General features: G+C 44.8%; 1 non-coding gene across 1 annotated transcript; it reads left to right on the forward strand.

Annotated features, from left to right (window-relative positions):
* The first annotated feature begins 443 nt into the window (after positions 1–443).
* On the forward strand, positions 444–516 carry Trnaa-cgc (transfer RNA alanine (anticodon CGC)). Its single transcript has one exon. It is a non-coding gene; the product is annotated as a tRNA-Ala (tRNA).
* The last annotated feature ends 10,025 nt before the right edge of the window (positions 517–10,541 follow it).

Below are 10,541 nucleotides of genomic sequence, written 5' to 3' on the forward strand. Positions count from 1 at the left end.
TTAATTCTGGGAAGGATTGCATTTTGGTTCTGAGAGACAAATTACACACTAATAACCACATTATTCACAGTCTAAAGTATTTCACGTAATGTAAATGGTTATACATGAGTTTTCCATTTCATTGTCAGAGAAATTCCATGGTTTGCGAACTTACAAGTGCAGAGAGTACTCTGGAGGACTGAAATTCCTATGACCTTTTATCAGTGTGACTGATTCTTAGTATTCGTAACTCGTAACTAACTTCTGCAATGTTCGAACGCATATTTCTCTACACTTTTATAAAGATATGTCTCACACTGTCGTCACTGCTGCCATATGTAATAAAATACACAACCACCTTTTCCAAAACAATCATTAGTGCTTACCTAAAGCCATCAACATTCAAATTTCGCTGATGAACTGTACTCAACAAGATTGAATTTGTGTTTTCATCTTTAACACCGAGCGAGGTGGCGCAGTGGTTAGCACACTGGACTCGCATTCGGGAGGACGACGGTTCAATCCCGTCTCCTGCCATCCTGATTTAGGTTTTCCGTGATTTCCCTAAATCGTTTCAGGCAAATGCCGGGATGGTTCCTTTGAAAGGGCACGGCCGATTTCCTTCCCAATCCTTCCCTAACCCGAGCTTGCGCTCCGTCTCTAATGACCTCGTTGTCCACGGGACGTTAAACACTAACCACCACCACCACCATCTTTAACAGTAACACCATCAGTACTGCAAGACAGCGAAAAGAGTACGTTTACATACCTCACGGTAGATGTGTAAATGCTTGGAAAACCTTAATAGCATATCAAAGGAAATTTTATCTGATAATCGACGGACAGGAAGACCCGGTTTCGAAATGCTGTGAAGAAAAATAACCGCTACTTAGGTTAACATAATATTTTAATAGAATATTATCAAAGCAGAGGGATACATTATGGTAAGAAAAAAACAAAAATTTTTCCATTACATAGTGCTGTAAGCGTCATACAATAATTGAGATCAACTGCAAACGCCTGATGAACCACAATACGACGGTTACGGTGCGACTTGCAGATCAACCACACTTCGGACATGTTTGGGATTCAACAGTTGTGGCAGCTGCAGTTAGGACGCCCATCCATCAGGGCAAGGTCATACAACAATGGATGGGAAAAATTGGTCTATAATTCTCCTGAGGTCAAAAGCGGCATGAAAATCAACAATGACAAATGTTTTTAATTGTCGTGAAGCGCCGGCCTGTGTGGCCGTGCGGTTCAAGGCGCTTCAGTCTGGAACCGTGTGACCGCAACGGTCGCAGGTTCGAATCCTGCCTCGGGCATGGAAGTGTGTGATGTCCTTAGGTTAGTTAGGTTTAAGTAGTTCTAAGTTCTAGGGGACTGATGACAACAGGTGTTAAGTCCCATAGTGCTCAGAGCCATTTTTTTTTGTCGTGAAGCCAAAGAGCTACATAAAAAGCAACAATTACATCGGTCGGTGTTTTAGATGACCTGTGCCCAGAAACCACATAAAAAGCAACAATTAAATCCGCTTTTACTATATGTTTGTGTGTGTGTGGCGTCTCTTCTGTCGGACACGCAGATGACGTACGGTAATTTCAGTGCAGGTGCACACTACGTTACGAGCAAAGGAGTTAATGGACCGGGGGGGTGGGGGGTGGGGGTGGGAGGGGGGTGACAAGTGGAGGAATTTGGTGGGATGAAAACAGTGTCCAGAGGCGGTTAAGGCTACCGCTCGCGCAGAGCAGGTTCGAGTACTGGTCCGGCACAAATTTTCGCTTGTCACCGTTGAATTTATTTCCATACCCAGTCTCGACTGACGTCTTCGTTCCTCTTAAAGTCGGGTTTTATTTGTCATGAGACTGCCGCAGTACATGTTCCATATACTGTCCACAGTTTCCTGCCACGAGTATATGGAGGAACAGCATGTTCCACAATAGATCGGAGCGTCTCAGGGGTCACGTTCAGAATGTGTTGCCCAATGCATGCCTTCAGTTTAGTTATACTTGTAATCGGAGCACTGCTCAGAGCATCCCTTAGATAATCACCCAGCAGAAAGTCGTACGGATTAAGATCGGGTGTTTTGGATGGCCAGGCTGTAGGGAAATGGCAGCTGGTAGTATTAGCACTTCCAAATTATTTCTGCAGAAGCTGCTTCACTGGCTGTGAAATGTGCTCATAAGAGAAATCCTGCTTAAAATGATCCTACCCACACATCCACGCTGCTGGAAGATAGGAATGACGGTGGTGTGCAAAAGACTCTTACAGCGTTTACCAGTGACTTTTCAAACAGGACCCGCAATGCCCATCTCTTCGAAAAAAATATGGCGCTTCGATAAACGATGCCGTCAACCCGCACTACACAGCTACCTTCGCATAATGAAGCAGTAAAAATTAATGTGAGAGCGGATTTTCTCTTGTTCATACTTTGCAATCCTATGTATTAACATGTTCTTGTAGACAGAGACTGTCTACTTCTGTACACAGAATGTTCTGTGCCCATTTATTGTCCACTTCCATTGAGCAACATATTCTACAGCAAACGTTTGTCTTAGTGGCACGTCAGTAGGAAGCAACTTCTGAACATGGGTAATTTTATATGGGTAGCGATGCAGGATGTTTCCTAAAATTTTATGCTCACAGGCATGTCCTAATTCCCTGTGCACTGCACGTTTATACACCACCGCTCGACCTGTCCTACAATGCTGTGACCGCAACTTCTACTGAAGTCGGATAATTTTTTTCCCTTCCTAAGCCACATTTCACTTCAAAAGCAGCTCTCTTTTCGAATTCCGTAACCATTTTCTCCAGACCCTTGGCAGACATCGTAACAACGCCTTTTTTTCATATTCTTGAGTGTCCGGTACTTCAGCAGAGCTGCTGGAACAGAGTCACAGTTCTTGTAAAAGAGCGTTACCAGAAGCGGGCGATCCTGCATGGAGACAACAGTCATGTCGAGCATCTCATACGCAGTCTGAGGAACAGCTGTCTAATCTGCATCTTTTATTCTGCATGTTCTGATCTAGTGACACAATTTTCGTTTATTTCATTTTTGTATTTTATTTCTTAAAATTTCATAGCGTTACCCTCTTATTCGATTCCGTTCAAATCTCACGTCATTCTGACGAGTGATTTTTCTTTTAAAGGTTTTTGAACCCGGAATTTTAATTATAAGTCTCCTGTATATTAAGTCCTACACTCAAAATATCATATAGTATACAATAGTTAACGAAAGAATCTCTTAGCAAACTGCAAATGTCTCTATTACAAAATGTACGATTTAGAAATACATACATCCACAAGAATCTCCATGCAGCATGAATGCATTTATTTTGCATTGCGATAAGATGTACATAAAGCTTGCGTAGGATAGAGTAGGATGAAGAGCTGCATCAAACCAGTCTCTCGACTGAAGACCCCAACAACAAGAAGTACTTTTCGCTAACTTTGTGTACTTACCAATGTTTCATCGAAATTGCATGTGAATCATCGCTGTCTATACCACTAAAACAAGACGACCTTGAGCGTAATTTATACGCAGCGTTCAGGATAGCTGAAGGGAATGGAGATCGTATTTTGCGAAGTCACAGTTCACAGATTTAATACAAGGCCCCCAACTCTGTATTTTAGCAAATATACCGTTCGTATGAAATACACTCCTGGAAATTGAAATAAGAACACCGTGAATTCATTGTCCCAGGAAGGGGAAACTTTATTGACACATTCCTGGGGTCAGATACATCACATGATCACACTGACAGAACCACAGGCACATAGACACAGGCAACAGAGCATGCACAATGTCGGCACTAGTACAGTGTATATCCACCTTTTGCAGCAATGCAGGCTGCTATTCTCCCATGGAGACGATCGTAGAGATGCTGGATGTAGTCCTGTGGAACGGCTTGCCGTGCCATTTCCACCTGGCGCCTCAGTTGGACCAGCGTTCGTGCTGGACGTGCTGACCGCGTGAGACGACGCTTCATCCAGTCCCAAACATGCTCAATGGGGGACAGATCCGGAGAGCTTGCTGGCCAGGGTAGTTGACTTACACCTTCTAGAGCACGTTGGGTGGCACGGGATACATGCGGACGTGCATCGGAACAGCAAGTTCCCTTGCCGGTCTAGGAATGGTAGAACGATGGGTTCGATGACGGTTTGGATGTACCGTGCACTATTCAGTGTCCCCTCGATGATCACCAGTGGTGTACGGCCAGTGTAGGAGATCGCTCCCACACCATGATGCCGGGTGTTGGCCCTGTGTGCCTCGGTCGTATGCAGTCCTGATTGTGGCGCTCACCTGCACGGCGCCAAACATGCATACGACCATCATTGGCACCAAGGCAGAAGCGACTCTCATCGCTGAAGACGACACGTCTCCATTCGTCCCTCCATTCACGCCTGTCGCGACACCACTGGAGGCGGGCTGCACGATGTTGGGGCGTGAGCGGAAGACGGCCTAACGGTGTGCGGGACCGTAGCCCAGCTTCATGGAGACGGTTGCGAATGGTCCTCGCCGATACCCCAGGAGCAACAGTGTCCCTAATTTGCTGGGAAGTGGCGGTGCGGTCCCCTACGGCACTGCGTAGGATCCTACGGTCTTGGCGTGCATAAGTGCGTCGCTGCAGTCCAGTCCCAGGTCGACGGGCACGTGCACCTTCCGCCGACCACTGGCGACAACATCGATGTACTGTGGAGACCTCACGCCCCACGTGTTGAGCAATTCGGCGGTACGTCCACCCGGCCTCCCGCATGCCCACTATACGCCCTCGCTCAAAGTCCGTCAACTGCACATACGGTTCACGTCCACGCTGTCGCGGCATGCTACCAGTGTTAAAGACTGCGATGGAGCTCCGTATGCCACGGCAAACTGGCTGACACTGACGGCGGCGGTGCACAAATGCTGCGCTGCTAGCGCCATTCGACGGCCAACACCGCGGTTCCTGGTGTGTCCGCTGTGCCGTGCGTGTGATCATTGCTTGTACAGCCCTCTCGCAGTGTCCAGAGCAAGTATTGTGGGTCTGACACACCGGTGTCAATGTGTTCTTTTTTCCATTTCCAGGAGTGTATATGCTAGGGAGGCTGTTGAGTATTTGAAATCGATCGGCTTTTGCATAAACCAGTGTTGGAAACAATCCATCACGCAGGCAGATTGCCAAGGTTGGCATTCTGTGACTGGCTTGGCGCCAGCTGACGTGGAGTGCACTGGCCGGCGCTACTCGCCCAAGTCCATATTTTCTGACTGTAGTTTCACTGATTTCGCTGACCCACAAAATATGTCGACATTTGGCACGTTTTAGAAAAGAAGTGTTCGGGTTTGTATGTCGTCAAGAGCTATTAAATATTGTCCTCTGCGTTGTGCCGGGAGACAACATACCGAGAAAAGTTTTCAGGAAAACGTATTCGACACACATCTCTCTCTAACACCATGCATCCCACGAATAGTTAGCCTTATTTTGGGATTAGGTTACATACATTAAATTGTGAACAACTGATAATAATATTTTAACGACTCCACCTTGGTTTGACTTATCAAAGAAGGAAGGTGGATCATATATACACTGCTGGAATACAAAATTTGTGCACAATATTAGAAGTTTCCATTTAACTTTTAATTTACTATTGCTACACTGTATATGGACTACACGAAATGATTACATTTATATATCGATAGTACACGTGGTGTGCCCGCATCTCGTGGTCGTGCGGTAGCGTTCTCGCTTCCCACGCCCGGGTTCCCGGGTTCGATTCCCGGCGGAGTCAGGGATTTTCTCTGCCTCGTGATGGCTGGGTGTTGTGTGCTGTCCTTAGGTTAGTTAGGTTTAAGTAGTTCTAAGTTCTAGGGGACTTATGACCACAGCAGTTGAGTCCCATAGTGCTCAGAGCCGTTTGAACCATACACGTGGTGTCCCTGCTGGTACACCCGTAATAGTACGTGATGTAGCCTCCACAGGTGGCAGTGGAGGCGTTAACTCTGGCATCCAGTCGATCGTAGAGATGGCAAATACTGTACTGGGATAAGTTAAGCCACAGTTTCTCGACCCATTCAACTAGTTCTGTAAGAATTGTTCGTTGAGGAGTCACGCGAGTCACTTCTTATCCCACCATGTCCCACACGTTCTGGACTGGGAACAAGTTCGGATATAGTGCTGGCCAAGACAGTTGCTGCGTGTCTTACAGAGCGCCTTGAGTTTCACCGGCAGTGTGTCGGTATGCGTTATCCTGTTGGAACAACACACCACCTTTATGTTGTAAAAACTTCAAAAGAACGGGTATAGCACCATTCATCACGTACCGTGTGCTGGTTAGCGTTCCCTCCAGAAACACCATAGGTGAACGAGAGTTATAGCTTACCAGGCATGTTATGGGGCTTGTATGTCTTCGACGAATGCACTCTACATGCCAGCGATAAGCAGGTCTTCGTCGTACGCGGAAACGTCCATCAACTGCGTGCAGGGAGAATCTGTTTTCATCGCACCACTCCATCTTCCAAGTGTTCCTCTGACGGCACCAGTAGAGCCGTGTACGTCGACGCCGTGGCTTGAGTGGAAGATGGGCTAGTAACCGGTTCGCGACAGTTCGTGTTGACACGTCTGGGCTCACAAACCGTCTTATTTGAACTGTTGTAGCTGTACGATCTGCCACCGCTGCCCGTACAGCACGACGATCTGGGTGGGTGTCTGCGCTGCGTGGACGTGCACAGCCTCATCTACCGGGTCTGAGAATGTTCGCGTGACTACTGACACCAGAATCGTTGCACAACTGAGGCAACACGTCCAAAGTCTGTGAATATTCTCCGAAAGAACCATCCTGCCACTAGTAAGGCCACAATTTGACCATTTCGAACTCGCTCAGACGGCTGTAGGAAGCACGAGTGCTTCTGCGAGGTATGTTTGCCTGTTTGCTTCACATGTTTGTACCACACTAAGCCTTCTGGCTGTCAGCTTTCCCTATTAAAGGGTAGATGTGTAGACACAGATGGCGATGCTATTAATCTACCTGCTGGTTCACGACGCTGAAACCATTATCAGTACATCTATTGCTCCCCAGGTGGCATACACTGTCTTCGTATTAAAATTGATGTCGTCTTCAAAGTTAATTAACTTTTTCCCAGCAACGTATTTAATTACAAAATGTCTGTCAGCGACCAATATTTCAGGTTTTATTCATCATGAATATGTTTCATATCGAAAGCTAAATCCTCATCGTTCACAAATTTATTTAGCAGGCATTCATTGAGGTCCAGTCGAGCAGTGGCAGACGTTTGCTCACACGTGATCGAAAGTACTTGAGAGAAATGGGGCAGTGAAACGAAGTCAATGACGTTAACTAATACGATGATCAAAAGAGTTAATAATATTGGAAATCACACTCCGTAGGATCATCTAAGGTGTAATGTACTACGTGTATACAGAATACCTCAACTACATTCCGCCTGCTTTGTATGCAGCCCACATAACGTAACACTCTAGCAGGTCCTCTAATCTCTCTTCGGTATTGTCGTTTGACTAAACAAAATGGTTACCACTAGAGAACACTGCGCCTTGTGGCTAACAATCTAGATGACAATTAATACCACAATATAGGAACTATCGATAGAAGCACGTTACCAGAGACACCACACACTTGTGAACTCAAATTTATTCCAACAAAGGAGATTTCAGAAGGCAATACTCAAATTGAAATTACAGGCAGAAAACTTAAGTACTGTGCCCGAACTTTGGTCTTCTATTCCAGTAACTATTGCCTCTGTTCTCCAACCGCAAAAGATCTTAAATGTGGTTTTAGTCACAAGAAACGGAAGTGCTCATTTTTAAACTTGAAATAATTAATACATGACGTAAAGTTTGTGTTACACAGGCACTGGAACGTATCTATTCGAACTGTTAACTAAACACAGTGAAATTTTAAATGTCTAATTTCTTCATCAGTAGTAAGACTACAGAAAACAAAATACAAGGCGAAAAAGTTTTGACTTACAGCGATTCGCTTCCAGCAATTGTCGCAGCCTCTTCCTAGCCACCAGTAGGTGCTAAATATGGGTTTATTTCACCAGTAACGAGAATATTGCACGCATGAACTGGAAATAATGTGATCAAAATTACTGCGTTGACATGGAAAAGAAATTCATACCTATCATTGCTGTTGAATAAGCATCAGGAGAAAGTAACTAGCTTTCTCTAGTGGCTAGGAGATGACCTGAAATGATGTGATGAAAAGTTCTGTTTCTGAATGCGAGTCGAAACAGGCAGCAATCTTTAGTCTTCACAAAGCAGGTAGAGACGTAAAGATCAAAGTTTCTTTCACGTGTAGATTTATGAGCGCCTGCTACTGTCTGAAATACCATGATGAAAGTTATTGTGCTGACGTGGATTCGAATAGGGACAAGAGTCTTTTTTGAACATCTTGAGGATTTGAATTCCTGGGGAAACATCAAAATGAAAGAATGTCTTCCCGAAGGAGTCAGGTCTTAAGAAACAGGAGATCTTAGTTAGAATCTCAGTCCAAGACTATTGGTTCCAACTCTCAAGTTGAAATACATTAGAATCCACTTGCAGCGTGACCCTAAATGAGAACTGCCTCTTTAACAAAATAAGATTTGTGGTAAGAAAGCGTAATGATGACAGTTCTAGTTGCCGTGGCATTCGTCTACGTCATGGCTGAACCTGCACCCCTATCCAGTCGGCAGCGAAGAGACATTACGTTTGATACGGATTTGGAACCAGAATGCCATCCTACGTTGTTGAACTTACTGTACCAAAAGTGAGGCGCGTCCATTTGTGCTTTTTAAAGCTGATAGCCTGAATTGTAAATTGAACCTAAACCAGAATTACACGGAGTTACAACCATTCCAACAGTGTTCTAAACTACGCATATAGGTGCCTCTTGATTGCGTCGTAACAAAGGATTTCTCAGGTAGATCATAACCTTTTCGAAACATTCATTTCTTTGCTCACCCTCGTTGTGTTGCCGTTCACCAACTTGGTGAATGGGTACCCAGTGTCTACATTCTACTTTATTCTGTAATCACTGAAACAAAACGAAATTAACGTTCAACTGCACGAATTGGAAACATTGTAGGATGTTTAAACATCTGCACGAAGAGTTACTTTCTATTTGGCGAGTGAGGGGGCGTAGTGGTTAGTTTGCTGGACTCGCAATCGCAGGGATGTTCTTCAAACCCACAGCCAGACGTCCTGATTTAGGTTTTCCGTGATTTTTCTAGATGGCTCCATGAAAATACCGGGACCGTGTAGAGCGCCAGATTTACACCTGATAGGCAAAACTGGAACTTATTTCATCCAGTATAAATTGATTCCTCATTAACGCATTAAAATATCTGGCAAGTTTCGTTGCCATACGATAACTACAGCCCACCCTGGACTTTCGTGTTTAGTTGAACCTTAATTATAGTCACCCGGCAATACACTTCCAGAAATAATCACCTCGTCCAGCTTCTCTCTTGTCTGCGGTGACGATATTACACCTGTTAACGTAAGATTAACTCATATTTCTTCCGTGATTTGTGGATTACTTTAGACCCTTTTTTTTTTTTTTTTTTGGTCTGCCTGAAATAATGTCATTGCTGAACTCTCTGATGAAACTGCAGAGTGCTGGTTCGGGACTATGTGAAGACTGAAATTGGGTCGTGTTTTCGGTTTAGTAGTACAAATTTGAATCTTAAGAGTTGATCCGAGTCCACCGAACACGTTTCCTATGATGGCGCAATTGCATTCCATTGTGAGATAGTATGCTGCAACTACGTTTTAGAGCCAGGTCATAGTTACCTATTTGCAAATGAAAGTCATTAGTTTATACTTAAGGTATTCCTGCTCCCAGTCAACACGGTAGTAGCTGGCACTGCAGCATCTTCCAAGCACGAGCTACCCATGCACCACTGAGGATACACTGCAACCGAGGAAACGTATTCCACTTGTTCTTTGTCTAATGAAGAATTGACAAAATTACGGTTGGCAGCTATGCGACGATCAGTTTACTTCCTGGAATGGTTCACAGTTATCCTGTTATATTAATCTGACATTTTATTGTCATTTCCAATAAAAAACCTAACTGATTCTATCGTAAAGTACAAAACTGGGCGATCAAAATTATTTTTTGATCCCAGGAAGGTAATTTCCAACAGATTCTATATCTCATTTATTGTATTGCCCGCCTCGACAGCTGAGTGGTCAGATGAGGAAATGCCTTGTAAAGGGACCCAGGTTGGATTCCCTGCTGGGTCGGAGATTTTCTCCGATCAGGAACTGGCTGTTGTATTGTCTTCATCATCATCATCTCATCCCCTTCGACGCGCAAGTCGTCGAAGTGACGTCAAGTAAGGAGACTTGCACCATGCGACTCGTCTACCCGACAAGAAGCCCTAGCCACACGACATTTCATATTTTACATTACGAATTAACTGTGTTGTCAGTTAGTATAACAGCGAGAGCGGCGTACTGTAGTGAGTACGGGTTGGTAAGTTAAATGGTACCATGCCCACTTTGTGAAGGGAATGAAGCATTACAGTAGCACATTGTTCTACTCTCGCTGGTGACCTA

The sequence above is a fragment of the Schistocerca serialis genome, chromosome 4 (genome assembly GCF_023864345.2).
Source record: "Schistocerca serialis cubense isolate TAMUIC-IGC-003099 chromosome 4, iqSchSeri2.2, whole genome shotgun sequence".
Lineage (NCBI taxonomy): Eukaryota > Metazoa > Arthropoda > Insecta > Orthoptera > Acrididae > Schistocerca > Schistocerca serialis.